Here is a 27264-nt window from a genome sequence, read left to right on the forward strand (position 1 = left end):
TATTTTTACTTAAAGTACAATAACTTTTACCATTTTAATTTGTTTAATAGTATATTGACAGTATTGTTTTCTTTCAAAAATCCACTTAATTTTCTTTACCCTATTATTAAAATGGTAATTGACAAAAACAAACTACATTGTCACCAGAAGAGCAATACAAAATGTACAAGTGATATATTAAAATCATCTTTCCAGCTTGAATTTCAATGATGCATTGGGGCAACGATTTTGTGAGAAACATCTTCACCCTTAAATAATGATTTTCTTAATTCCTTACCTGTGTGCTAATTAGATATCACCTTGTTTTCACATTAAACAGACTTCCACATGAGAAAGCAGCAAGGATGCAGTGGCGTTAATGTTTCCTGGTGTCAACCTGTATTATTTCAGTAGATATTGAAATGACGATGCATCTTGCTGCCTTTCCAATGAAGCAAGTTTAATTTAGTAATAGGTGAAAAACCATCCCTACAAAGGTGTTAAACAGAGACTTGGCTTTGTGGACACTTTTCAGAGAACAAATTTGTTAGCATAAAAATAAAGCCAGAAAATGAAGAGCTGTTTAATCACTCAATTGGATTTTTTTGCCAGCATATTTCTTTTTCTCTGCAACCCACTGCTAAATTGTGCTTCCTATCTATTTTTATAAAATCACTGAATCAAATCTAACTCTGATTACATCAGAGAAGGCCAGGTACCCACACCATAACAGGGGGTTTGAAATTTTGACTTGTCTACTTAAATATCACCAAAATCTGATCACAAGGTCAATTACATCCCTGGGTGGGATTGAACCACCTACCTTTTGGTTAATAGCCGAACACACTAACCGATTGCGCCACAGAGACACTTTGCAAAAAAGTTCATACTGACAAAGGCTAATAAGCATTCATCTAGAACGTTTCCTAGAAAAACTTTAAAAAGTCAATAATCTGGAGAGTTTTTGTAAGATGTTTCTTCCATCAACCAACGAAGAAACACATTGGTACTTTCCCATGATGAGTGAGTGCTTCAGGATCTCTTGCACTTACATGTGCAGCAGAGTACTGCAATGGAAGCATGCTGGGCCGATAACCCAGAGGTAGGCAGATTGAAACTATCCTCTGCTATATGCATTTTTTTTTAATTAAAGTAATCCAAAATTGGGATTGATATTTTAGCTCTTTTATTTTTACTTAAAGTACAATAACTTTTACCATTTTAATTTGTTTAATAGTATATTGACAGTATTGTTTTCTTTCAAAAATCCACTTAATTTTCTTTACCCTATTATTAAAATGGTAATTGACAAAAACAAACTACATTGTCACCAGAAGAGCAATACAAAATGTACAAGTGATATATTAAAATCATCTTTCCAGCTTGAATTTCAATGATGCATTGGGGCAACGATTTTGTGAGAAACATCTTCACCCTTAAATAATGATTTTCTTAATTCCTTACCTGTGTGCTAATTAGATATCACCTTGTTTTCACATTAAACAGACTTCCACATGAGAAAGCAGCAAGGATGCAGTGGCGTTAATGTTTCCTGGTGTCAACCTGTATTATTTCAGTAGATATTGAAATGACGATGCATCTTGCTGCCTTTCCAATGAAGCAAGTTTAATTTAGTAATAGGTGAAAAACCATCCCTACAAAGGTGTTAATCAGATACTTGGCTTTGTGGACACTTTTCAGAGAACAAATTTGTTAGCATAAAAATAAAGCCAGAAAATGAAGAGCTGTTTAATCACTCAATTGGATTTTTTTGCCAGCATATTTCTTTTTCTCTGCAACCCACTGCTAAATTGTGCTTCCTAGCTGTTTTTTTTATAAAATCACTTAATCAAATCTAACTCTGATTACATCAGAGAAGGCCAGGTACCCTACACCACAAGAGGGGGTTTGAAATTTTGACTTGTCTACTTAAAGATCACCAAAATCTGATAACAAGGTAAATTACGTCCCTGGGTGGGATTGAACCACCAATCTTTTGGATAATAACCGAACACACTAACTGATTGCGCCACAGTGACACTTTGCAAATGTACATTCTGACAAACGCTAATAAGCATTCATCTAGAACGTTTCCTAGAAAAACTTTAAAAAGTCAATAATCTGGAGAGTTTTTGTAAGATGTTTCTTCCATCAATCAACGAAGAACATTCAAGCTGATTTCTTGCAGCAGCTGGGCACTGTAACAGCTCCAGAGCTGCTCTGTAAGGCAACTAAAAGGGTGTGGGCCCTGCAGCACTACCTGTAGTTCGCATTGTGCGTTGGAAGGCACAAAGTAAGCAGACGGGAGAAGTCAGGATAGTGCGCAAGGGCATAGAAGGGAGCGGCTCAAGAAAAGAGAAGTGGAAACAGACAGCAAACTAGGCTGGAGAAAGACCTGAGACAAAGAGATCTGAATTATACGAGAGCCGACCAGGGGAAACACAAATTATGCAGTCGAGTTTCCCACATTTGGGGAAATCGCTGGAGCAGCACACACAGAGTGCAATGGGTGAGCCTTGCCCTGGGAGAAGCACCTTCATGATCATAGTATCTCACCTGGCAGGTAAGTAGGAGTTGGGCAAGAGCTGAGGAGGGTCGCTGCTCGGGCAAACCCCTGTCAAGTGAAGGAGATCCAACTGAGGCAGCACAAGAGAACTCTCGAAAGAAGAACAAGGCTAGAGGAAGATCTGAGACACAGAAATCTGGCTTTTGCCAGAGCTGACCAGAGGAACGCACAAACACAGTCCCCCACTACCACAAATAATGCAGTCGAGTTTCCCACATTTGGGGAAATCACAGGGGTCAGCATACCCAGAATGCAATGAATGAACCTCACCCTGGGAGAACAATCTTCATGACCATGGTATCTCCTATGCAAAATAAGTATGATTTGGGATAGGGCTGGGGAGGGCCGCTGCTCAGGCACATCTCTGTCAAGTAAAGGAGATTCAACTGAGGCAGCACAAGGGAACTCTCATCTGGGGACAACAACTGCAGGTAGAACACATATTTTCAGATGAACATGGGAGGGCAGAAGGCTGCCTAATACTGAAGCACCCCCAAACAACAAACCAAATGCAACAACTAGTACAAGCATTCCTGGGGGAAGGCCTGCAGCAGATGGATTTGCATATGGTGATGTCATCCAAGCAGTGGGTCAAAGTTGGCTTCAACCCTCATCTGCATATGAAAAGAAAAAAGGGATGTGCAGGGCATGGCATCCTTTTGTGGCGCTTGGATGACCCTTAATTCGCATTAAACATCTCCACCCTCCTTCGGTGTGGGGCTCATGTTGGCTATGCCCCAGCCCCTGAAGCATTCAAGATGATTTCTTGCAGCAGCTGGGCACTGTAACAGCTCCAGAGCTGTTCTGTAAAGCATGTAAAAGGGTGTGGGCCCTGCAGCACTACCTGTAGTATGCATTGTGCGTTGGAAGGCACAAAGTAAGCAGACGGGAGAGGTCAGGATAGTGCGCAAGGGCATAGAAGGGAGCGGCTCAAGAAAAGAGAAGTGGAAACAGACAGCAAACTAGGCTGGAGAAAGACCTGAGACAAAGAGATCTGAATTATACGAGAGCCGACCAGAGGAAACACAAATTATGCAGTCAAGTTTCCCACATTTGGGGAAATCGCAGGAGCAGCACACCCAGAGTGCAATGGGTGAGCCTTTCCCTGGGAGAAGCACCTTCCTGATCATAGTATCTCACCTGGCAGGTAAGTAGGAGTTGGGCTAGAGCTAGGGAGGGTCGCTGCTCGGGCACCCCCCTGTCAAGTGAAGGAGATCCAACTGAGGCAGCTCAAGGGAACTCTCGAAAGAAGAACAAGGCTAGAGGAAGATCTGAGACAAAGAAATCTGACTTTTACCAGAGCTGAGCAGAGGAAAGCACAAACACAGTCCCCCACTACCACAAATAATGCAGTCGAGTTTCCCACATTTGGGGAAATCACAGGGGTCAGCATACCCAGAATGCAATGAATGAACCTCACCCTGGGAGAACAATCTTCATGACCATGGTATCTCCTATGCAAAATAAGTATGATTTGGGATAGGGCTGGGGAGGGCCGCTGCTCAGGCACATCTCTGTCAAGTAAAGGAGATTCAACTGAGGCAGCACAAGGGAACTCTCATCTGGGGACAACAACTGCAGGGAGAACACATATTTTCAGATGAACATGGGAGGGCAGAAGGCTGCCTAATACTGAAGCACCCCCAAACAACAAACCAAATGCAACAACTAGTGCAAGCATTCCTGGGGGAAGGCCTGCAGCAGATTGATTTGCATATGGTAATGCCATCCAAGCAGTGGGTCAAAGTTGGCTTCAACCCTCGTCTGCATATGAAAAGAGAAAAGGGGCGTGCAGGGCATGGCGGCCTTTTGCGGCGCTTGGGTGACCCTTAGTTCGCATTAAACACCCCCACCCTCCTTCGGTGTGGGGCTCATGTTGGCAATGCCCCAGCCCCTGAAGCATTCAAGCTGATTTCTTGCAGCAGCTGGGCACTGTAACAGCTCCAGAGCTGCTCTGTGAGGCAAGTAAAAGGGTGTGGGCCCTGCAGCACTACCTGTAGTTTGCATTGTGTGTTGGAAGGCACAAAGTAAGCAGACGGGAGAAGTCAGGATAGTGCGCAAGGGCATAGAAGGGAGCGGCTCAAGAAAAGAGAAGTGGAAACAGACAGCAAACTAGGCTGGAGAGAGACCTGAGACAAAGAGATCTGAATTATACGAGAGCCGACCAGAGGAAACACAAATTATGCAGTCAAGTTTCCCACATTTGGGGAAATCACAGGGGCAGCACACCCAGAGTGCAATGGGTGAGCCTTGCCCTGGGAGAAGCACCTACATGATCATAGTATCTCACCTGGCAGGTAAGTAGGAGTTGGGCTAGAGCTGCGAAGGGTCGCTGCTCGGGTACCCCCCTGTCAAGTGAAGGAGATCCAACTGAGGCAGCACAAGGGAACTCTCGAAAGAGGAACAAGGCTAGAGGAAGATCTGAGACAAAGAAATCTGATTTTTACCAGAGTTGACCAGAAGAAAGCACAAACACAGTCCCCCACTACCACAAATAATGCAGTTGAGTTTCCCACATTTGGGGAAATCACAGGGGTCAGCATACCCAGAATGCAATGAATGAACCTCACCCTGGGAGAACAATCTTCATGACCATGGTATCTCCTATGCAAAATAAGTATGATTTGGGATAGGGCTGGGGAGGGCCGCTGCTCAGGCACATCTCTGTCAAGTAAAGGAGATTCAACTGAGGCAGCACAAGGGAACTCTCATCTGGGGACAACAACTGCAGGGAGAACACATATTTTCAGATGAACATGGGAGGGCAGAAGGCTGCCTAATACTGAAGCACCCCCAAACAACAAACCAAATGCAACAACTAGTGCAAGCATTCCTGGGGGAAGGCCTGCAGCAGATGGATTTGCATATGGTGATGTCATCCAAGCAGTGGGTCAAAGTTGGCTTCAACCCTCGTCTGCATATGAAAAGAAAAAAGGGATGTGCAGGGCATGGCGTCCTTTTGTGGCGCTTGGATGACCCCTAATTCGCATTAAACATCTCCACCCTCCTTCGGTGTGGGGCTCATGTTGGCTATGCCCCAGCCCCTGAAGCATTCAAGATGATTTCTTGCAGCAGCTGGGCACTGTAGCAGCTCCAGAGCTTCTCTGTAAAGCATGTAAAAGGGTGTGGGCCCTGCAGCACTACCTGTAGTATGCATTGTGCGTTGGAAGGCACAAAGTAAGCAGACGGGAGAGGTCAGGATAGTGCGCAAGGGCATAGAAGGGAGCGGCTCAAGAAAAGAGAAGTGGAAACAGACAGCAAACTAGGCTGGAGAAAGACCTGAGACAAAGAGATCTGAATTATATGAGAGCCGACCAGAGGAAACACAAATTATGCAGTCAAGTGTCCCACATTTGGGGAAATCGCAGGAGCAGCACACCCAGAGTGCAATGGGTGAGCCTTGCCCTGGGAGAAGCACCTTCCTGATCATAGTATCTCACCTGGCAGGTAAATAGGAGTTGGGCTAGAGCTGGGGAGGGTCGCTGCTCGTGCACCCCACTGTCAAGTGAAGGAGATCCAACTGAGGCAGCACAAGGGAACTCTCGAAAGAAGAACAAGGCTAGAGGAAGATCTGAGACAAAGAAATCTGACTTTTACCAGAGCTGACCAGAGGAAAGCACAAACACAGTCCCCCACTACCACAAATAATGCAGTTGAGTTTCCCACATTTGGGGAAATCACAGGGGTCAGCATACCCAGAATGCAATGAATGAACCTCACCCTGGGAGAACAATCTTCATGACCATGGTATCTCCTATGCAAAATAAGTATGATGTGGGATAGGGCTGGGGAGGGCCGCTGCTCAGGCACATCTCTGTCAAGTAAAGGAGATTCAACTGAGGCAGCACAAGGGAACTCTCATCTGGGGACAACAACTGCAGGGAGAACACATATTTTCAGATGAACATGGGAGGGCAGAAGGCTGCCTAATACTGAAGCACCCCCAAACAACAAACCAAATGCAACAACTAGTGCAAGCAATCCTGGGGGAAGGCCTGCAGCAGATTGATTTGCATATGGTAATGCCATCCAAGCAGTGGGTCAAAGTTGGCTTCAACCCTCGTCTGCATATCAAAAAAGAGAAAAGGGGCGTGCAGGGCATGGCGGCCTTTTGCGGCGCTTGGATGACCCCTAGTTTGCATTAAACACCTCCACCCTCCTTCGGTGTGGGGCTCATGTTGGCTATGCCCCAGCCCCTGAAGCATTCAAGCTGATTTCTTGCAGCAGCTGGGCACTGTAACAGCTCAAGAGCTGCTCTGTAAGGCAAGTAAAAGGGTGTGGGCCCTGCAGCACTACCTGTAGTTTGCATTGTGCATTGGAAGGCACAAAGTAAGCAGACGGGAGAAGTCAGGATAGTGCGCAAGGGCATAGAAGGGAGCGGCTCAAGAAAAGAGAAGTGGAAACAGACAGCAAACTAGGCTGGAGAGAGACCTGAGACAAAGAGATCTGAATTATACGAGAGCCGACCAGGGGAAACACAAATTATGCAGTCAAGTGTCCCACATTTGGGGAAATTGCAGGAGCAGCACACCCAGAGTGCAATGGGTGAGCCTTGCCCTGGGAGTAGCACCTTCATGATCATAGTATCTCACCTGGCAGGTAAGTAGGAGTTGGGCTAGAGCTGGGGAGGGTCGCTGCTCGGGCACCCCCCTGTCAAGTGAAGGAGATCCAACTGAGGCAGCACAAGGGAACTCTTGAAAGAGGAACAAGGCTAGAGGAAGATCTGAGACAAAGAAATCTGACTTTTATCAGAGCTGACCAGAGGAAAGCACAAACACAGTCCCCCTCTACCACAAATAATGCAGTCGAGTTTCCCACATTTGGGGAAATCACAGGGGTCAGCATACCCAGAATGCAATGAATGAACCTCACCCTGGGAGAACAATCTTCATGACCATGGTATCTCCTATGCAAAATAAGTATGATTTGGGATAGGGCTGGGGAGGGCCGCTGCTCAGGCACATCTCTGTCAAGTAAAGGAGATTCAACTGAGGCAGCACAAGGGAACTCTCATCTGGGGACAACAACTGCAGGGAGAACACATATTTTCAGATGAACATGGGAGGGCAGAAGGCTGCCTAATACTGAAGCACCCCCAAACAACAAACCAAATGCAACAACTAGTACAAGCATTCCTGGGGGAAGGCCTGCAGCAGATGGATTTGTATAGGGTGATGTCATCCAAGCAGTGGGTCAAAGTTGGCTTCAACCCTCATCTGCATATGAAAAGAGAAAAGGGGCGTGCAGGGCATGGCGGCCTTTTGCGGCGCTTGGATGACCCCTAGTTCGCATTAAACACCTCCACCCTCATTCGGTGTGGGGCTCATGTTGGCTATGCCCCAGCCCCTGAAGCATTCAAGCTGATTTCTTGCAGCAGCTGGGCACTGTAACAGCTCCAGAGCTGCTCTGTAAGGCAAGTAAAAGTGTGTGGGCCCTGCAGCACTACCTGTAGTTCGCATTGTGCGTTGGAAGGCACAAAGTAAGCAGACGGGAGAAGTCAGGATAGTGCGCAAGGGCATAGAAGGGAGCGGCTCAAGAAAAGAGAAGTGGAAACAGACAGCAAACTAGGCTGGAGAGAGACCTGAGACAAAGAGATCTGAATTATATGAGAGCCGACCAAGGGAAACACAAATTATGCAGTCAAGTTTCCCACATTTGGGGAAATCAAAGGGGCAGCACACCCAGAGTGCAATAGGTGAGCCTTGCCCTGGGAGAAGCACCTACATGATCATAGTATCTCACCTGGCAGGTAAGTAGGAGTTGAGCTAGAGCTGGGGAGGGTCGCTGCTCGGGCACCCCCCTGTCAAGTGAAGGAGATCCAACTGAGGCAGCACAAGGGAACTCTCGAAAGAAGAACAAGGCTAGAGGAAGATCTGAGACAAAGAAATCTGACTTTTGCCAGAGCTGACCAGAGGAAAGCACAAACACAGTCCCCCTCTACCACAAATAATGCAGTCGAGTTTCCCACATTTGGGGAAATCACAGGGGTCATCATACCCAGAATGCAATGAATGAACCTCACCCTGGGAGAACAATCTTCATGACCATGATATCTCCTATGCAAAATAAGTATGATTTGGGATAGGGCTGGGGAGGGCCGCTGCTCAGGCACATCTCTGTCAAGTAAAGGCGATTCAACTGAGGCAGCACAAGGGAACTCTCATCTGGGGACAACAACTGCAGGGAGAACACATATTTTCAGATGAACATGGGAGGGCAGAAGGCTGCCTAATACTGAAGCACCCCCAAACAACAAACCAAATGCAACAACTAGTACAAGCATTCCTGGGGGAAGGCCTGCAGCAGATGGATTTGCATATGGTGATGTCATCCAAGCAGTGGGTCAAAGTTGGCTTCAACCCTCGTCTGCATATGAAAAGAAAAAAGGGATGTGCAGGGCATGGCGGCCTTTTGCGGCGCTTGCATGACCCCTAATTCGCATTAAACACCTCCACCCTCCTTCGGTGTGGGGCTCATGTTGGCTATGCCCCAGTACCTGAAGCATTCAAGCTGATTTCTTGCAGCAGCTGGGCACTGTAACAGCTCCAGAGCTGCTCTGTAAGGCATCTAAAAGGGTGTGGGCCCTGCAGCACTACCTGTAGTTCGCATTGTGCGTTGGAAGGCACAAAGTAAGCAGACGGGAGAAGTCAGGATAGTGCGCAAGGGCATAGAAGGGAGCGGTTCAAGAAAAGAGAAGTGGAAACAGACAGCAAACTAGGCTGGAGAGAGACCTGAGACAAAGAGATCTGAATTATACGAGAGCCGACCAGAGGAAACACAAATTATGCAGTCAAGTGTCCCACATTTGGGGAAATCGCAGGAGCAGCACACCCAGAGTGCAATGGGTGAGCCTTGCCCTGGGAGAAGCACCTTCCTGATCATAGTATCTCACCTGGCAGGTAAGTAGGAGTTGAGCTAGAGCTGGGGAGGGTCGCTGCTCGGGCACCCCCCTGTCAAGTGAAGGAGATCCAACTGAGGCAGCACAAGGGAACTCTCGAAAGAAGAACAAGGCTAGAGGAAGATCTGAGACAAAGAAATCTGACTTTTACCAGAGCTGACCAGAGGAAAGCACAAACACAGTCCCCCTCTACCACAAATAATGCAGTCGAGTTTCCCACATTTGGGGAAATCACAGGGGTCATCATACCCAGAATGCAATGAATGAACCTCACCCTGGGAGAACAATCTTCATGACCATGATATCTCCTATGCAAAATAAGTATGATTTGGGATAGGGCTGGGGAGGGCCGCTGCTCAGGCACATCTCTGTCAAGTAAAGGCGATTCAACTGAGACAGCACAAGGGAACTCTCATCTGGGGACAACAACTGCAGGGAGAACACATATTTTCAGATGAACATGGGAGGGCAGAAGGCTGCCTAATACTGAAGCACCCCCAAACAACAAACCAAATGCAACAACTAGTACAAGCATTCCTGGGGGAAGGCCTGCAGCAGATGGATTTGCATATGGTGATGTCATCCAAGCAGTGGGTCAAAGTTGGCTTCAACCCTCGTCTGCATATGAAAAGAAAAAAGGGATGTGCAGGGCATGGCGTCCTTTTGTGGCGCTTGGATGACCCTTAATTCGCATTAAACATCTCCACCCTCCATCGGTGTGGGGCTCATGTTGGCTATGCCCCAGCCTCTGAAGCATTCAAGATGATTTCTTGCAGCAGCTGGGCACTGTAACAGCTCCAGAGCTGTTCTGTAAAGCATGTAAAAGGGTGTAGGCCCTGCAGCACTACCTGTAGTATGCATTGTGCGTTGGAAGGCACAAAGTAAGCAGACGGGAGAGGTCAGGATAGTGCGCAAGGGCATAGAAGGGAGCGGCTCAAGAAAAGAGAAGTGGAAACAGACAGCAAACTAGGCTGGAGAAAGACCTGAGACAAAGAGATCTGAATTATACGAGAGCCGACCAGAGGAAACACAAATTATGCAGTCAAGTTTCCCACATTTGGGGAAATCGCAGGAGCAGCACACCCAGAGTGCAATGGGTGAGCCTTGCCCTGGGAGAAGCACCTACATGATCATAGTATCTCACCTGGCAGGTAAGTAGGAGTTGGGCTAGAGCTGGGGAGGGTCGCTGCTCGGGCACCCCCCTGTCAAGTGAAGGAGATCCAACTGAGGCAGCACAAGGGAACTCTCGAAAGAAGAACAAGGCTAGAGGAAGATCTGAGACAAAGAAATCTGACTTTTACCAGAGCTGAGCAGAGGAAAGCACAAACACAGTCCCCCACTACCACAAATAATGCAGTCGAGTTTCCCACATTTGGGGAAATCACAGGGGTCAGCATACCCAGAATGCAATGAATGAACCTCACCCTGGGAGAACAATCTTCATGACCATGGTATCTCCTATGCAAAATAAGTATGATTTGGGATAGGGCTGGGGAGGGCCGCTGCTCAGGCACATCTCTGTCAAGTAAAGGAGATTCAACTCAGGCAGCACAAGGGAACTCTCATCTGGGGACAACAACTGCAGGGAGAACACATATTTTCAGATGAACATGGGAGGGCAGAAGGCTGCCTAATACTGAAGCACCCCCAAACAACAAACCAAATGCAACAACTAGTGCAAGCATTCCTGGGGGAAGGCCTGCAGCAGATTGATTTGCATATGGTAATGCCATCCAAGCAGTGGGTCAAAGTTGGCTTCAACCCTCGTCTGCATATGAAAAGAGAAAAGGGGCGTGCAGGGCATGGCGGCCTTTTGCGGCGCTTGGGTGACCCTTAGTTCGCATTAAACACCCCCACCCTCCTTCGGTGTGGGGCTCATGTTGGCAATGCCCCAGCCCCTGAAGCATTCAAGCTGATTTCTTGCAGCAGCTGGGTACTGTAACAGCTCCAGAGCTGCTCTGTAAGGCAAGTAAAAGGGTGTGGGCCCTGCAGCACTACCTGTAGTTTGCATTGTGTGTTGGAAGGCACAAAGTAAGCAGACGGGAGAAGTCAGGATAGTGCGCAAGGGCATAGAAGGGAGCGGCTCAAGAAAAGAGAAGTGGAAACAGACAGCAAACTAGGCTGGAGAGAGACCTGAGACAAAGAGATCTGAATTATACGAGAGACGACCAGGGGAAACACAAATTATGCAGTCAAGTTTCCCACATTTGGGGAAATCACAGGGGCAGCACACCCAGAGTGCAATGGGTGAGCCTTGCCCTGGGAGAAGCACCTACATGATCATAGTATCTCACCTGGCAGGTAAGTAGGAGTTGGGCTAGAGCTGGGGAGGGTCGCTGCTCGGGTACCCCCCTGTCAAGTGAAGGAGATCCAACTGAGGCAGCACAAGGGAACTCTCGAAAGAGGAACAAGGCTAGAGGAAGATCTGAGACAAAGAAATCTGATTTTTACCAGAGTTGACCAGAAGAAAGCACAAACACAGTCCCCCACTACCACAAATAATGCAGTCGAGTTTCCCACATTTGGGGAAATCACAGGGGTCAGCATACCCAGAATGCAATGAATGAACCTCACCCTGGGAGAACAATCTTCATGACCATGGTATCTCCTATGCAAAATAAGTATGATTTGGGATAGGGCTGGGGAGGGCCGCTGCTCAGGCACATCTCTGTCAAGTAAAGGAGAGTCAACTGAGGCAGCACAAGGGAACTCTCATCTGGGGACAACAACTGCAGGGAGAACACATATTTTCAGATGAACATGGGAGGGCAGAAGGCTGCCTAATACTGAAGCACCCCCAAACAACAAACCAAATGCAACAACTAGTGCAAGTATTCCTGGGGGAAGGCCTGCAGCAGATGGATTTGTATATGGTGATGTCATCCAAGCAGTGGGTCAAAGTTGGCTTCAACCCTCGTCTGCATATGAAAAGAAAAAAGGGATGTGCAGGGCATGGTGTCCTTTTGTGGCGCTTGGATGACCCCTCCTTCGGTGTGGGGCTCATGTTGGCTATGCCCCAGCCCCTGAAGCATTCAAGATGATTTCTTGCAGCAGCTGGGAACTGTAACAGCTCCAGAGTTGCTCTGTAAAGCATGTAAAAGGGTGTGGGCCCTGCAGCACTACCTGTAGTATGCATTGTGCGTTGGAAGGCACAAAGTAAGCAGACGGGAGAGGTCAGGATAGTGCGCAACTGCATAGAAGGGAGCGGCTCAAGAAAAGAGAAGTGGAAACAGACAGCAAACTAGGCTGGAGAAAGACCTGAGACAAAGAGATCTGAATTATATGAGAGACGACCAGAGGAAACACAAATTATGCAGTCAAGTGTCCCACATTTGGGGAAATCGCAGGAGCAGCACACCCAGAGTGCAATGGGTGAACCTTGCCCTGGGAGAAGCACCTTCCTGATCATAGTATCTCACCTGGCAGGTAAATAGGAGTTGGGCTAGAGCTGGGGAGGGTCGCTGCTCGTGCACCCCCCTGTCAAGTGAAGGAGATCCAACTGAGGCAGCACAAGGGAACTCTCGAAAGAAGAACAAGGTTAGAGGAAGATCTGAGACAAAGAAATCTGACTTTTACCAGAGCTGACCAGAGGAAAGCACAAACACAGTCCCCCACTACCACAAATAATGCAGTCGAGTTTCCCACATTTGGGGAAATCACAGGGGTCAGCATACCCAGAATGCAATGAATGAACCTCACCCTGGGAGAACAATCTTCATGACCATAGTATCTCCTATGCAAAATAAGTATGATTTGAGATAGGGCTGGGGAGGGCCGCTGCTCAGGCACATCTCTGTCAAGTAAAGGAGATTCAACTGAGGCAGCACAAGGGAACTCTCATCTGGGGACAACAACTGCAGGGAGAACACATATTTTCAGATGAACATGGGAGGGCAGAAGGCTGCCTAATACTGAAGCACCCCCAAACAACAAACCAAATGCAACAACTAGTACAAGCATTCCTGGGGGAAGGCCTGCAGCAGATTGATTTGCATATGGTAATGCCATCCAAGCAGTGGGTCAAAGTTGGCTTCAACCCTCGTCTGCATATGAAAAGAGAAAAGGGGCGTGCAGGGCATGGCGGCCTTTTGCGGCGCTTGGATGACCCCTAGTTCGCATTAAACACCTCCACCCTCCTTCGGTGTGGGGCTCATGTTGGCTATGCCCCAGCCCCTGAAGCATTCAAGCTGATTTCTTGCAGCAGCTGGGCACTGTAACAGCCCCAGAGCTGCTCTGTAAGGCAAGTAAAAGGGTGTGGGCCCTGCAGTACTACCTGTAGTTTGCATTGTGCATTGGAAAGCACAAAGTAAGCAGACGGGAGAAGTCAGGATAGTGCGCAAGGGCATAGAAGGGAGCGGCTCAAGAAAAGAGAAGTGGAAACAGACAGCAAACTAGGCTGGAGAGAGACCTGAGACAAAGAGATCTGAATTATACGAGAGCCGACCAGGGGAAACACAAATTATGCAGTCAAGTTTCCCACATTTGGGGAAATCGCAGGAGCAGCACACCCAGAGTGCAATGGGTGAGCCTTGCCCTGGGAGAAGCACCTTCATGATCATAGTATCTCACCTGGCAGGTAAGTAGGAGTTGGGCTAGAGCTGGGGAGGGTTGCTGCTCGGGTACCCCCCTGTCAAGTGAAGGAGATCCAACTGAGGCAGCACAAGGGAACTCTCATCTGGGGACAACAACTGCAGGGAGAACACATATTTTCAGATGAACATGGGAGGGCAGAAGGCTGCCTAATACTGAAGCACCCCCAAACAACAAACCAAATGCAACAACTAGTGCAAGCATTCCTGGGGGAAGGCCTGCAGCAGATGGATTTGCATATGGTGATGTCATCACATCAACCCTCGTCTGCATATGAAAAGAGAAAAGGGGCGTGCAGGGCATGGCGGCCTTTTGCGGCGCTTGGATGACCCCTAGTTCGCATTAAACACCTCCACCCTCCTTCGGTGTGGGGCTCATGTTGGCTATGCCCCAGCCGCTTAAGCATTCAAGCTGATTTCTTGCAGCAGCCGGGCACTGTAACAGCTCCAGAGCTGCTCTATAAGGCAAGTAAAAGGGTCTATGTGGCGCAATCAGTTAGTATGTACGGCTATTAACCAAAAGGTTGGTGGTTCAATCCCACCCAGGGACCTAATTGACCTTGTTATCAGATTTTGGTGATCTTTAAGTAGACAAGTCAAATTTCATACCCCCTGTTATGGTGTAGGGTACCTGGCCTTCTCTGATGTAATCAGAGTTAGATTTGATTCAGTGATTTTATAAAAACAAGTAGGAAGCACTATTTAGCAGTGGGTTGCAGAGAAAAAGAAATATGCTGGCAAAAAAATCAAATTGCGTGATTAAACAGCTCTTCATTTTCTGGCTTTATTTTTATGCTAACAAATTTGTTCTCTGAAAAGTGTCCACAAAGCCAAGTCTCTGATTAACACCTTTGTAGGGATGGTTTTTCACCTATTACTAAATTAAACTTGCTTCATTGGAAAGGCAGCAAGATGCATCCTCATTTCAATGTCTACTGAAATAATACAGGTTGACACCAGGAAACATTAACGCCACTGCATCCTTGCTGCTTTCTCATGTGGAAGTCTGTTTAATGTGAAAACAAGGTGATATCTAATTAGCACACAGGTAAGAAATTACGAAAATCTTTATTTAAGGGTGAAGAGGTTTCTCACAAAATTGTTGCCCCAATGCATCATTGAAATTCAAGCTGGAAAGATGATTTTAATATATCACTTGTACATTTTGTATTGCTCTTCTGGTGACAATGTAGTTTTTTTTGTCAATTACCATTTTAATAATAGGGTAAAGAAAATTAAGTGGATTTTTGAAAGAAAAGTATACTGTCAATATACTATTAAAACAAATTAAAATGGTAAAAGTTGTTGTACTTTAAGTAAAAATAAAAGAGCAAAAATATCAATCCCAGTTTTGATTACTTAAATTAACAAAAAAAAATGCATATAGCAAAGGATAGTTTCAATCTGCCTACCTCTGGGTTATGGGTCCAGCATGCTTCCATTGCAGTACTCTGCTGCACATGTAAGTGCAAGAGATCCTGAAGCACTCACTCATCATAGGAAAGTACCAATGTGTTTATTCATTGGTTGATGGAAGAAACATCTTACAAAAACTCTCCAGATTATTGATTTTTTAATGTTTTTCTAGGAAACGTTCTAGATGTATGCTTATTAGCCTTTGTCAGTATGTACTGTTTGCAAAGTGTCTCTGTGGCGCAATCGGTTAGTGTGTTCGGCTATTAACCAAAAGGTTGGTGGTTCAATCCCACCCAGGGACGTAATTGACCTTGTGATCAGATTTTGGTGATATTTAAGTAGACAAGTCAAAATTTCAAACCCCCTCTTATTGTGTAGGGTACCTGGCCTTCTCTGATGTAATCAGAGTTAGATTTGATTCAGTGATTTTATAAAAAACAGCTAGGAAGCACAATTTAGCAGTGGGTTGCAGAGAAAAAAAATATGCTGGCAGAAAAATCCAATTGAGTGATTAAACAGCTCTTCATTTTCTGGCTTTATTTTTATGCTAACAAATTTGTTCTCTGAAAAGTGTCCACAAAGCCAAGTCTCTGATTAACACCTTTGTAAGGATGGTTTTTCACCTATTACTAAATTAAACTTGCTTCATTGGAAAGGCAGCAAGATGCATCCTCATTTCAATGTGTACTGAAATAATACAAGTTGACACCAGGAAACATTAACGCCACTGCATCCTTGCTGCTTTCTCATGTGGAAGTCTGTTTAATGTGAAAACAAGGTGATATCTAATTAGCACACAGGTAAGGAATTAAGAAAATCTTTATTTAAGGGTGAAGATGTTTCTCACAAAATTGTTGACCCAATGCATCATTGAAATTCAAGCTGGAAAGATGAATTTAATATATCACTTGTACATTTTGTATTGCTCTTCTGGTGACAATGTAGTTTGTTTTTGTCAATTACCATTTTAATAATAGGGTAAAGAAAATGAAGTGGATTTTTGAAAGAAAACAATACTGTCAATATACTATTAAAACAAATTAAAATGGTAAACGTTATTGTACTTTAAGTAAAAATAAAAGAGACAAAATATCAATCCCAGTTTTGGATTACTTTAATTAACAAAAAAAAATGCATATAGCAGAGGATAGTTTCAATCTGCCTACCTCTGGTTTATGGGCCCAGCATGCTTCCATTGCAGTACTCTGCTGCACATGTAAGTGCAAGAGATCCTGAAGCACTCACTCATCATGGGAAAGTACCAATGTGTTTCTTCGTTGGTTGATGGAAGAAACATCTTACAAAAACTCTCCCGTTTATTGACTTTTTAAAGTTTTGCTAGGAAACGTTTTAGATGAATGCTTATTAGCCTTTGTCAGTATGGACTTTTGCAAAGTGTCTCTGTGGCGCAATCAGTTAGTATGTACGGCTATTAACCAAAAGGTTGGTGGTTCAATCCCACCCAGGGACCTAATTGACCTTGTTATCAGATTTTGGTGATCTTTAAGTAGACAAGTCAAAATTTCAAACCCCCTGTTATGGTGTAGGGTACTTGGCCTTCTCTGATGTAATTAGAGTTAGATTTGATTCAGTGATTTTATAAAAACAGCTAGGAAGCACAATTTAGCAGTGGGTTGCAGAGAAAAAAAATATGCTGGCAGAAAAATCCAATTGAGTGATTAAACAGCTCTTTATTTTCTGGCTTTATTTTTATGCTAACAAAATTGTTCTCTGAAAAGTGTCCACAAAGCCAAGTCTCTGATTAACACCTTTGTAAGGATGGTTTTTCACCTATTACTAAATTAAACTTGCTTCATTGGAAAGGCAGCAAGATGCATCCTCATTTCAATGTGTACTGAAATAATACAGGTTGACACCAGGAAACATTAACGCCACTGCATCCTTGCTGCTTTCTCATGTGGAAGTCTGTTTAATATGAAAACAAGGTGATATCTAATTAGCACACAGGTAAGGAATTAAGAAAATCTTTATTTAAGGGTGAAGATGTTTCTCACAAAATCGTTGCCCCAATGCATCATTGAAATTCAAGCTGGAAAGATGATTTTAATATATCACTTGTACATTTTGTATTGCTCTTCTGGTGACAATGTAGTTTGTTTTTGTCAATTACCATTTTAATAATAGGGTAAAGAAAATGAAGTGGATTTTTGAAAGAAAACAATACTGTCAATATACTATTAAAACAAATTAAAATGGTAAAAGTTATTGTACTTTAAGAAAAAATAAAAGAGCCAAAATATCAATCCCAGTTTTGGATTACTTTAATTAACAAAAAAAAATGCATATAGCAGAGGATAGTTTCAATCTGCCTACCTCTGGGTTATGGGCCCAGCATGCTTCCATTGCAGTACTCTGCTGCACATGTAAGTGCAAGAGATCCTGAAGCACTCACTCATCATGGGAAAGTACCAATGTGTTTCTTCGTTGGTTGATGGAAGAAACATCTTACAAAAACTCTCCAGATTATTGACTTTTTAAAGTTTTTCTAGGAAACGTTTTAGATGAATGCTTATTAGCATTTGTCAGTATGTACTTTTGCAAAGTGTCTCTGTGGCGCAATCAGTTAGCGTGTACGGCTATTAACCAAAAGGTTGGTGGTTCAATCCCACCCAGGGACCTAATTGACCTTGTTATCAGATTTTGGTGATCTTTAAGTAGACAAGTCAAATTTCATACCCCCTGTTATGGTGTAGGGTACCTGGCCTTCTCTGATGTAATCAGAGTTAGATTTGATTCAGTGATTTTATAAAAACATATAGGAAGCACAATTTAGCAGTGGCTTGCAGAGAAAAAGAAATATGCTGGCAAAAAAATCAAATTGCGTGATTAAACAGCTCTTAATTTTCTGGCTTTATTTTTATGCTAACAAATTTGTTCTCTGAAAAGTGTCCACAAAGCCAAGTCTCTGATTAACACCTTTGTAGGGATGGTTTTTCACCTATTACTAAATTAAACTTGCTTCATTGGAAAGGCAGCAAGATGCATCCTCATTTCAATGTCTACTGAAATAATACAGGTTGACACCAGGAAACATTAACGCCACTGCATCCTTGCTGCTTTCTCATGTGGAAGTCTGTTTAATGTGAAAACAAGGTGATATCTAATTAGCACACAGGTAAGAAATTACGAAAATCTTTATTTAAGGGTGAAGATGTTTCTCACAAAATTGTTGCCCCAATGCATCATTGAAATTCAAGCTGGAAAGATGATTTTAATATATCACTTGTACATTTTGTATTGCTCTTCTGGTGACAATGTAGTTTTTTTTGTCAATTACCATTTTAATAATAGGGTAAAGAAAATTAAGTGGATTTTTGAAAGAAAACTATACTGTCAATATACTATTAAAACAAATTAAAATGGTAAAAGTTATTGTACTTTAAGTAAAAATAAAAGAGCAAAAATATCAATCCCAGTTTTGATTACTTAAATTAACAAAAAAAATGCATATAGCAAAGGATAGTTTCAATCTGCCTACCTCTGGGTTATGGGTCCAGCATGCTTCCATTGCAGTACTCTGCTGCACATGTAAGTGCAAGAGATCCTGAAGCACTCACTCATCATGGGAAAGTACCAATGTGTTTATTCGTTGGTTGATGGAAGAAACATCTTACAAAAACTCTCCAGATTATTGATTTTTTAATGTTTTTCTAGGAAACGTTCTAGATGTATGCTTATTAGCCTTTGTCAGTATGTACTTTTTCGCAAAGTGTCTCTGTGGCGCAATCGGTTAGTGTGTTTGGCTATTAACCAAAAGGTTGGTGGTTCAATCCCACCCAGGGACGTAATTAACCTTGTGATCAGATTTTGGTGATATTTAAGTAGACAAGTCAAAATTTCAAACCTCCTCTTATGGTGTAGGGTACATGGCCGTCTCTGATGTAATCAGAGTTAGATTTGATTCAGTGATTTTATAAAAAACAGCTAGGAAGCACAATTTAGCAGTGGGTTGCAGAGAAAAAAAATATGCTGGCAGAAAAATCCAATCGAGTGATTAAACAGCTCTTCATTTTCTGGCTTTATTTTTATGCTAACAAATTTGTTCTCTGAAAAGTGTCCACAAAGCCAAGTCTCTGATTAACACCTTTGTAAGGATGGTTTTTCACCTATTACTAAATTAAACTTGCTTCATTGGAAAGGCAGCAAGATGCATCCTCATTTCAATGTCTACTGAAATAATACAAGTTGACACCAGGAAACATAAACGCCACTGCATCCTTGCTGCTTTCTCATGTGGAAGTCTGTTTAATGTGAAAACAAGGTGATATCTAATTAGCACACAGGTAAGGAATTAAGAAAATCTTTATTTAAGGGTGAAGATGTTTCTCACAAAATTGTTGACCCAATGCATCATTGAAATTCAAGCTGGAAAGATGATTTTAATATATCACTTGTACATTTTGTATTGCTCTTCTGGTGACAATGTAGTTTGTTTTTGTCAATTACCATTTTAATAATAGGGTAAAGAAAATGAAGTGGATTTTTGAAAGAAAACAATACTGTCAATATACTATTAAAACAAATTAAAATGGTAACAGTTATTGTACTTTAAGTAAAAATAAAAGAGACAAAATATCAATCCCAGTTTTGGATTACTTTAATTAACAAAAAAAAAATGCATATAGCAGAGGATAGTTTCAATCTGCCTACCTCTGGGTTATGGGCCCAGCATGCTTCCATTGCAGTACTCTGCTGCACATGTAAGTTCAAGAGATCCTGAAGCACTCACTCATCATGGGAAAGTACCAATGTGTTTCTTCGTTGGTTGATGGAAGAAACATCTTACAAAAACTCTCCAGATTATTGACTTTTTAAAGTTTTTCTAGGAAACGTTTTAGATGAATGCTTATTAGCCTTTGTCAGTATGGACTTTTGCAAAGTGTCTCTGTGGCGCAATCAGTTAGTATGTATGACTATTAACCAAAAGGTTGGTGGTTCAATCCCACCCAGGGACCTAATTGACCTTGTTATCAGATTTTGGTGATCTTTAAGTAGACAAGTCAAAATTTCAAACCCCCTGTTATGGTGTAGGGTACCTGGCCTTCTCTGATGTAATCAGAGTTAGATTTGATTCAGTGATTTTATAAAAACAGCTAGGAAGCACAATTTAGCAGTGGGTTGCAGAGAAAAAAAATATGCTGGCAGAAAAATCCAATTGAGTGATTAAACAGCTCTTTATTTTCTGGCTTTATTTTTATGCTAACAAATTTGTTCTCTGAAAAGTGTCCACAAAGCCAAGTCTCTGATTAACACCTTTGTAAGGATGGTTTTTCACCTATTACTAAATTAAACTTGCTTCATTGGAAAGGCAGCAAGATGCATCCTCATTTCAATGTCTACTGAAATAATACAGGTTGACACCAGGAAACATTAACGCCACTGCATCCTTGCTGCTTTCTCATGTGGAAGTCTGTTTAATGTGAAAACAAGGTGATATCTAATTAGCACACAGGTAAGGAATTAAGAAAATCTTTATTTAAGGGTGAAGATGTTTCTCACAAAATCGTTGCCCCAATGCATCATTGAAATTCAAGCTGGAAAGATGATTTTAATATATCACTTGTACATTTTGTATTGCTCTTCTGGTGACAATGTAGTTTGTTTTTGTCAATTACCATTTTAATAATAGGGTAAAGAAATTTAAGTGGATTTTTGAAAGAAAACAATACTGTCAATATACTATTAAAACAAATTAAAATGGTAAAAGTTATTGTACTTTAAGTAAAAATAAAAGAGCCAAAATATCAATCCCAGTTTTGGATTACTTTAATTAACAAACAAAAAAATGCATATAGCAGAGGATAGTTTCAATCTGCCTACCTCTGGGTTATGGGCCCAGCATGCTTCCATTGCTGTACTCTGCTGCACATGTAAGTGCAAGAGATCCTGAAGCACTCACTCATCATGGGAAAGTACCAATGTGTTTCTTCGTTGGTTGATGGAAGAAACATCTTACAAAAACTCTCCAGATTATTGACTTTTTAAAGTTTTTCTAGGAAACGTTTTAGATGAATGCTTATTAGCCTTTGTCAGTATGAACTTTTGCAAAGTGTCTCTGTGGTGCAATCAGTTAGTATGTATGGCTATTAACCAAAAGGTTGGTGGTTTAATCCCACCCAGGGACCTAATTGACCTTGTTATCAGATTTTGGTGATCTTTAAGTAGACAAGTCAAATTTCATACCCCCTGTTATGGTGTAGGGTACCTGGCCTTCTCTGATGTAATCAGAGTTAGATTTGATTCAGTGATTTTATAAAAACATCTAGGAAGCACAATTTAGCAGTGGGTTGCAGAGAAAAAGAAATATGCTGGCAAAAAAATCAAATTGCGTGATTAAACAGCTCTTCATTTTCTGGCATTGTTTTTATGCTAACAAATTTGTTCTCTGAAAAGTGTCCACAAAGCCAAGTCTCTGATTAACACCTTTGTAGGGATGGTTTTTCACCTATTACTAAATTAAACTTGCTTCATTGGAAAGGCAGCAAGATGCATCCTCATTTCAATGTCTACTGAAATAATACAGGTTGACACCAGGAAACATTAACGCCACTGCATCCTTGCTGCTTTCTCATGTGGAAGTCTGTTTAATGTGAAAACAAGGTGATATCTAATTAGCACACAGGTAAGGAATTAAGAAAATCTTTATTTAAGGGTGAAGATGTTTCTCACAAAATCGTTGACCCAATGCATCATTGAAATTCAAGCTGGAAAGATGATTTTAATATATCACTTGTACATTTTGTATTGCTCTTCTGGTGACAATGTAGTTTGTTTTTGTCAATTACCATTTTAATAATAGGGTAAAGAAAATGAAGTGGATTTTTGAAAGAAAACAATACTGTCAATATACTATTAAAACAAATTAAAATGGTAAAAGTTATTGTACTTTAAGTAAAAATAAAAGAGACAAAATATCAATCCCAGTTTTGGATTACTTTAATTAACAAAAAAAAAATGCATATAGCAGAGGATAGTTTCAATCTGCCTACCTCTGGGTTATGGGCCCAGCATGCTTCCATTGCAGTACTCTGCTGCACATGTAAGTGCAAGAGATCCTGAAGCACTCACTCATCATGGGAAAGTACCAATGTGTTTCTTCGTTGGTTGATGGAAGAAACATCTTTCAAAAACTCTCCAGATTATTGACTTTTTAAAGTTTTTCTAGGAAACGTTTTAGATGAATGCTTATTAGCCTTTGTCAGTATGGACTTTTGCAAAGTGTCTCTGTGGCGCAATCAGTTAGTATGTATGGCTATTAACCAAAAGGTTGGTGGTTCAATCCCACCCAGGGACCTAATTGACCTTGTTATCAGATTTTGGTGATCTTTAAGTAGACAAGTCAAAATTTCAAACCTCCTGTTATGGTGTAGGGTACCTGGCCGTCTCTGATGTAATCAGAGTTAGATTTGATTCAGTGATTTTATAAAAACAGCTAGGAAGCACAATTTAGCAGTGGGTTGCAGAGAAAAAAAATATGCTGGCAGAAAAATCCAATTGAGTGATCAAACAGCTCTTTATTTTCTGGCTTTATTTTTATGCTAACAAATTTGTTCTCTGAAAAGTGTCCACAAAGCCAAGTCTCTGATTAACACCTTTGTAAGGATGGTTTTTCACCTATTACTAAATTAAACTTGCTTCATTGGAAAGGCAGCAAGATGCATCCTCATTTCAATGTCTACTGAAATAATACAGGTTGACACCAGGAAACATTAACGCCACTGCATCCTTGCTGCTTTCTCATGTGGAAGTCTGTTTAATGTGAAAACAAGGTGATATCTATTTAGCACACAGGTAAGGAATTAAGAAAATCTTTATTTAAGGGTGAAGATGTTTCTCACAAAATCGTTGCCCCAATGCATCATTGAAATTCAAGCTGGAAAGATGATTTTAATATATCACTTGTACATTTTGTATTGCTCTTCTGGTGACAATGTAGTTTGTTTTTGTCAATTACCATTTTAATAATAGGGTAAAGAAAATTAAGTGGATTTTTGAAAGAAAACAATACTGTCAATATACTATTAAAACAAATTAAAATGGTAAAAGTTATTGTACTTTAAGTAAAAATAAAAGAGCCAAAATATCAATCCCAGTTTTGGATTACTTTAATTAACAAACAAAAAAATGCATATAGCAGAGGATAGTTTCAATCTGCCTACCTCTGGGTTATGGGCCCAGCATGCTTCCATTGCTGTACTCTGCTGCACATGTAAGTGCAAGAGATCCTGAAGCACTCACTCATCATGGGAAAGTACCAATGTGTTTCTTCGTTGGTTGATAGAAGAAACATCTTACAAAAACTCTCCAGATTATTGATTTTTTAAGTTTTTCTAGGAAACGTTTTAGATGAATGCTTATTAGCCTTTGTCAGTATGAACTTTTGCAAAGTGTCTCTGTGGCGCAATCAGTTAGTATGTACGGCTATTAACCAAAAGGTTGGTGGTTCAATCCCACCCAGGGACCAAATTGACCTTGTTATCAGATTTTGGTGATCTTTAAGTAGACAAGTCAAATTTCATACCCCCTGTTATGGTGTAGGGTACCTGGCCTTCTCTGATGTAATTAGATTTGATTCAGTGATTTTATAAAAACATCTAGGAAGCACAATTTAGCAGTGGGTTGCAGAGAAAAAGAAATATGCTGGCAAAAAAATCAAATTGCGTGATTAAACAGCTCTTCATTTTCTGGCTTTATTTTTATGCTAACAAATTTGTTCTCTGAAAAGTGTCCACAAAGCCAAGTCTCTGATTAACACCTTTGTAGGGATGGTTTTTCACCTATTACTAAATTAAACTTGCTTCATTGGAAAGGCAGCAAGATGCATCCTCTTTTCAATGTCTACTGAAATAATACAGGTTGACACCAGGAAACATTAACGCCACTGCATCCTTGCTGCTTTCTCATGTGGAAGTCTGTTTAATGTGAAAACAAGGTGATATCTAATTAGCACACAGGTAAGGAATTAAGAAAATCTTTATTTAAGGGTGAAGATGTTTCTCACAAAATTGTTGCCCCAATGCATCATTGAAATTCAAGCTGGAAAGATGATTTTAATATATCACTTGTACATTTTGTATTGCTCTTCTGGTGACAATGTAGTTTTTTTTGTGAATTACCATTTTAATAATAGGGTAAAGAAAATTAAGTGGATTTTTGAAAGAAAACTATACTGTCAATATACTATTAAAACAAATTAAAATGGTAAAAGTTATTGTACTTTAAGTAAAAATAAAAGAGCAAAAATATCAATCCCAGTTTTGATTACTTAAATTAACAAAAAAAATGCATATAGCAAAGGATAGTTTCAATCTGCCTACCTCTGGGTTAAGGGTCCAGCATGCTTCCATTGCAGTACTCTGCTGCACATGTAAGTGCAAGAGATCCTGAAGCACTCACTCATCATGGGAAAATACCAATGTGTTTATTCATTGGTTGATGGAAGAAACATCTTACAAAAACTCTCCAGATTATTGATTTTTTAATGTTTTTCTAGGAAACGTTCTAGATGTATGCTTATTAGCCTTTGTCAGTATGTACTGTTTGCAAAGTGTCTCGGTGGCGCAATCGGTTAGTGTGTTCAGCTATTAACCAAAAGTTTGGTGGTTCAATCCCACCCAGGGACGTAATTGACCTTGTGATCAGATTTTGGTGATCTTTAAGTAGACAAGTCAAAATTTCAAACCCCCTCTTATTGTGTAGGGTACCTGGCCTTCTCTGATGTAATCAGAGTTAGATTTGATTCAGTGATTTAAAAAAAAACAGCTAGGAAGCACAATTTAGCAGTGGGTTGCAGAGAAAAAAAATATGCTGGCAGAAAAATCCAATTGAGTGATTAAACAGTTCTTCATTTTCTGGCTTTATTTTTATGCTAACAAATTTGTTCTCTGAAAAGTGTCCACAAAGCCAAGTCTCTGATTAACACCTTTGTAAGGATGTTTTTTCACCTATTACTAAATTAAACTTGCTTCATTGGAAAGGCAGCAAGATGCATCCTCATTTCAATGTCTACTGAAATAATACAGGTTGACACCAGGAAACATTAACGCCACTGCATCCTTGCTGCTTTCTCATGTGGAAGTCTGTTTAATGTGAAAACAAGGTGATATCTAATTAGCACACAGGTAAGGAATTACGAAAATCTTTATTTAAGGGTGAAGATGTTTCTCACAAAATTGTTGCCCCAATGCATCATTGAAATTCAAGCTGGAAAGATGATTTTAATATATCACTTGTACATTTTGTATTGCTCTTCTGGTGACAATGTAGTTTTTTTGTCAATTACCATTTTAATAACAGGGTAAAGAAAATTAAGTGGATTTTTGAAAGAAAACTATACTGTCAATATACTATTAAAACAAATTAAAATGGTAAAAGTTATTGTACTTTAAGTAAAAATAAAAGAGCAAAAATATCAATCCCAGTTTTGATTACTTAAATTAACAAAAAAAATGCATATAGCAAAGGATAGTTTCAATCTGCCTACCTCTGGGTTATGGGTCCAGCATGCTTCCATTGCAGTACTCTGCTGCCCATGTAAGTGCAAGAGATCCTGAAGCACTCACTCATCATGGGAAAGTACCAATGTGTTTATTCGTTGGTTGATGGAAGAAACATCTTACAAAAACTCTCCAGATTATTGATTTTTTAATGTTTTTCTAGGAAACGTTCTAGATGTATGCTTATTAGCCTTTGTCAGTATGTACTTTTTGCAAAGTGTCTCTGTGGCGCAATCGGTTAGTGTGTTTGGCTATTAACCAAAAGGTTGGTGGTTCAATCCCACCCAGGGACGTAATTAACCTTGTGATCAGATTTTGGTGATATTTAAGTAGACAAGTCAAAATGTCAAACCTCCTCTTATGGTGTAGGGTACATGGCCTTCTCTGATGTAATCAGAGTTAGATTTGATTCAGTGATTTTATAAAAAACAGCTAGGAAGCACAATTTAGCAGTGGGTTGCAGAGAAAAAAAATATGCTGGCAGAAAAATCCAATTGAGTGATTAAACAGCTCTTTATTTTCTGGCTTTATTTTTATGCTAACAAATTTGTTCTCTGAAAAGTGTCCACAAAGCCAAGTCTCTGATTAACACCTTTGTAAGGATGGTTTTTCACCTATTACTAAATTAAACTTGCTTCATTGGAAAGGCAGCAAGATGCATCCTCATTTCAATGTCTACTGAAATAATACAGGTTGACACCAGGAAACATTAACGCCACTGCATCCTTGCTGCTTTCTCATGTGGAAGTCTGTTTAATGTGAAAACAAGGTGATATCTAATTAGCACACAGGTAAGGAATTAAGAAAATCTTTATTTAAGGGTGAAGATGTTTCTCACAAAATCGTTGCCCCAATGCATCATTGAAATTCAAGCTGGAAAGATGATTTTAATATATCACTTGTACATTTTGTATTGCTCTTCTGGTGACAATGTAGTTTGTTTTTGTCAATTACCATTTTAATAATAGGGTAAAGAAAATGAAGTGGATTTTTGAAAGAAAACAATACTGTCAATATACTATTAAAACAAATTAAAATGGTAACAGTTATTGTACTTTAAGTAAAAATAAAAGAGACAAAATATCAATCCCAGTTTTGGATTACTTTAATTAACAAAAAAAAAATGCATATAGCAGAGGATAGTTTCAATCTGCCTACCTCTGGGTTATGGGCCCAGCATGCTTCCATTGCAGTACTCTGCTGCACATGTAAGTTCAAGAGATCCTGAAGCACTCACTCATCATGGGAAAGTACCAATGTGTTTCTTCGTTGGTTGATGGAAGAAACATCTTACAAAAA

The 27264-nt window shown here is 41.7% G+C and overlaps 22 non-coding genes and 1 pseudogene across 22 annotated transcripts; 2 read left to right on the forward strand and 21 right to left on the reverse strand.

Moving 5' to 3' along the window:
- Positions 1 to 2387: 2387 nt before the first annotated feature.
- On the reverse strand, positions 2388 to 2550 carry LOC135017128 (U1 spliceosomal RNA). The gene has a single exon (XR_010214997.1). It is a non-coding gene; the product is annotated as a U1 spliceosomal RNA (small nuclear RNA).
- A 152-nt stretch (positions 2551 to 2702) lies between these two features.
- LOC135017135 (U1 spliceosomal RNA) lies at positions 2703 to 2866 on the reverse strand. The gene has a single exon (XR_010215003.1). It is a non-coding gene; the product is annotated as a U1 spliceosomal RNA (small nuclear RNA).
- A 671-nt stretch (positions 2867 to 3537) lies between these two features.
- On the reverse strand, positions 3538 to 3700 carry LOC135017121 (U1 spliceosomal RNA). Its single transcript, XR_010214990.1, has one exon. It is a non-coding gene; the product is annotated as a U1 spliceosomal RNA (small nuclear RNA).
- Positions 3701 to 3852: 152 nt separating this feature from the next.
- On the reverse strand, positions 3853 to 4016 carry LOC135017133 (U1 spliceosomal RNA). The gene has a single exon (XR_010215001.1). It is a non-coding gene; the product is annotated as a U1 spliceosomal RNA (small nuclear RNA).
- A 671-nt stretch (positions 4017 to 4687) lies between these two features.
- On the reverse strand, positions 4688 to 4850 carry LOC135017125 (U1 spliceosomal RNA). Its single transcript, XR_010214994.1, has one exon. It is a non-coding gene; the product is annotated as a U1 spliceosomal RNA (small nuclear RNA).
- A 152-nt stretch (positions 4851 to 5002) lies between these two features.
- On the reverse strand, positions 5003 to 5166 carry LOC135017116 (U1 spliceosomal RNA). Its single transcript, XR_010214986.1, has one exon. It is a non-coding gene; the product is annotated as a U1 spliceosomal RNA (small nuclear RNA).
- Positions 5167 to 5837: 671 nt separating this feature from the next.
- On the reverse strand, positions 5838 to 6000 carry LOC135017129 (U1 spliceosomal RNA). The gene has a single exon (XR_010214998.1). It is a non-coding gene; the product is annotated as a U1 spliceosomal RNA (small nuclear RNA).
- A 152-nt stretch (positions 6001 to 6152) lies between these two features.
- Positions 6153 to 6316, reverse strand: LOC135017114 (U1 spliceosomal RNA). Its single transcript, XR_010214984.1, has one exon. It is a non-coding gene; the product is annotated as a U1 spliceosomal RNA (small nuclear RNA).
- A 673-nt stretch (positions 6317 to 6989) lies between these two features.
- On the reverse strand, positions 6990 to 7152 carry LOC135017127 (U1 spliceosomal RNA). Its single transcript, XR_010214996.1, has one exon. It is a non-coding gene; the product is annotated as a U1 spliceosomal RNA (small nuclear RNA).
- Positions 7153 to 7304: 152 nt separating this feature from the next.
- On the reverse strand, positions 7305 to 7468 carry LOC135017115 (U1 spliceosomal RNA). Its single transcript, XR_010214985.1, has one exon. It is a non-coding gene; the product is annotated as a U1 spliceosomal RNA (small nuclear RNA).
- Positions 7469 to 8166: 698 nt separating this feature from the next.
- LOC135017132 (U1 spliceosomal RNA) lies at positions 8167 to 8302 on the reverse strand (annotated as a pseudogene).
- A 152-nt stretch (positions 8303 to 8454) lies between these two features.
- Positions 8455 to 8618, reverse strand: LOC135017119 (U1 spliceosomal RNA). Its single transcript, XR_010214988.1, has one exon. It is a non-coding gene; the product is annotated as a U1 spliceosomal RNA (small nuclear RNA).
- A 671-nt stretch (positions 8619 to 9289) lies between these two features.
- Positions 9290 to 9452, reverse strand: LOC135017123 (U1 spliceosomal RNA). The gene has a single exon (XR_010214992.1). It is a non-coding gene; the product is annotated as a U1 spliceosomal RNA (small nuclear RNA).
- Positions 9453 to 9604: 152 nt separating this feature from the next.
- Positions 9605 to 9768, reverse strand: LOC135017120 (U1 spliceosomal RNA). Its single transcript, XR_010214989.1, has one exon. It is a non-coding gene; the product is annotated as a U1 spliceosomal RNA (small nuclear RNA).
- Positions 9769 to 10439: 671 nt separating this feature from the next.
- Positions 10440 to 10602, reverse strand: LOC135017124 (U1 spliceosomal RNA). Its single transcript, XR_010214993.1, has one exon. It is a non-coding gene; the product is annotated as a U1 spliceosomal RNA (small nuclear RNA).
- A 152-nt stretch (positions 10603 to 10754) lies between these two features.
- On the reverse strand, positions 10755 to 10918 carry LOC135017134 (U1 spliceosomal RNA). Its single transcript, XR_010215002.1, has one exon. It is a non-coding gene; the product is annotated as a U1 spliceosomal RNA (small nuclear RNA).
- Positions 10919 to 11589: 671 nt separating this feature from the next.
- Positions 11590 to 11752, reverse strand: LOC135017130 (U1 spliceosomal RNA). The gene has a single exon (XR_010214999.1). It is a non-coding gene; the product is annotated as a U1 spliceosomal RNA (small nuclear RNA).
- Positions 11753 to 11904: 152 nt separating this feature from the next.
- LOC135017118 (U1 spliceosomal RNA) lies at positions 11905 to 12068 on the reverse strand. Its single transcript, XR_010214987.1, has one exon. It is a non-coding gene; the product is annotated as a U1 spliceosomal RNA (small nuclear RNA).
- Positions 12069 to 12714: 646 nt separating this feature from the next.
- LOC135017131 (U1 spliceosomal RNA) lies at positions 12715 to 12877 on the reverse strand. Its single transcript, XR_010215000.1, has one exon. It is a non-coding gene; the product is annotated as a U1 spliceosomal RNA (small nuclear RNA).
- A 152-nt stretch (positions 12878 to 13029) lies between these two features.
- On the reverse strand, positions 13030 to 13193 carry LOC135017126 (U1 spliceosomal RNA). Its single transcript, XR_010214995.1, has one exon. It is a non-coding gene; the product is annotated as a U1 spliceosomal RNA (small nuclear RNA).
- Positions 13194 to 13864: 671 nt separating this feature from the next.
- On the reverse strand, positions 13865 to 14027 carry LOC135017122 (U1 spliceosomal RNA). Its single transcript, XR_010214991.1, has one exon. It is a non-coding gene; the product is annotated as a U1 spliceosomal RNA (small nuclear RNA).
- A 5153-nt stretch (positions 14028 to 19180) lies between these two features.
- On the forward strand, positions 19181 to 19254 carry TRNAN-AUU (transfer RNA asparagine (anticodon AUU)). The gene has a single exon. It is a non-coding gene; the product is annotated as a tRNA-Asn (tRNA).
- A 6930-nt stretch (positions 19255 to 26184) lies between these two features.
- Positions 26185 to 26258, forward strand: TRNAN-AUU (transfer RNA asparagine (anticodon AUU)). Its single transcript has one exon. It is a non-coding gene; the product is annotated as a tRNA-Asn (tRNA).
- The last annotated feature ends 1006 nt before the right edge of the window (positions 26259 to 27264 follow it).

Source organism: Pseudophryne corroboree, unplaced genomic scaffold (genome assembly GCF_028390025.1).
Source record: "Pseudophryne corroboree isolate aPseCor3 unplaced genomic scaffold, aPseCor3.hap2 scaffold_3105, whole genome shotgun sequence".
Taxonomy (NCBI): domain Eukaryota; kingdom Metazoa; phylum Chordata; class Amphibia; order Anura; family Myobatrachidae; genus Pseudophryne; species Pseudophryne corroboree.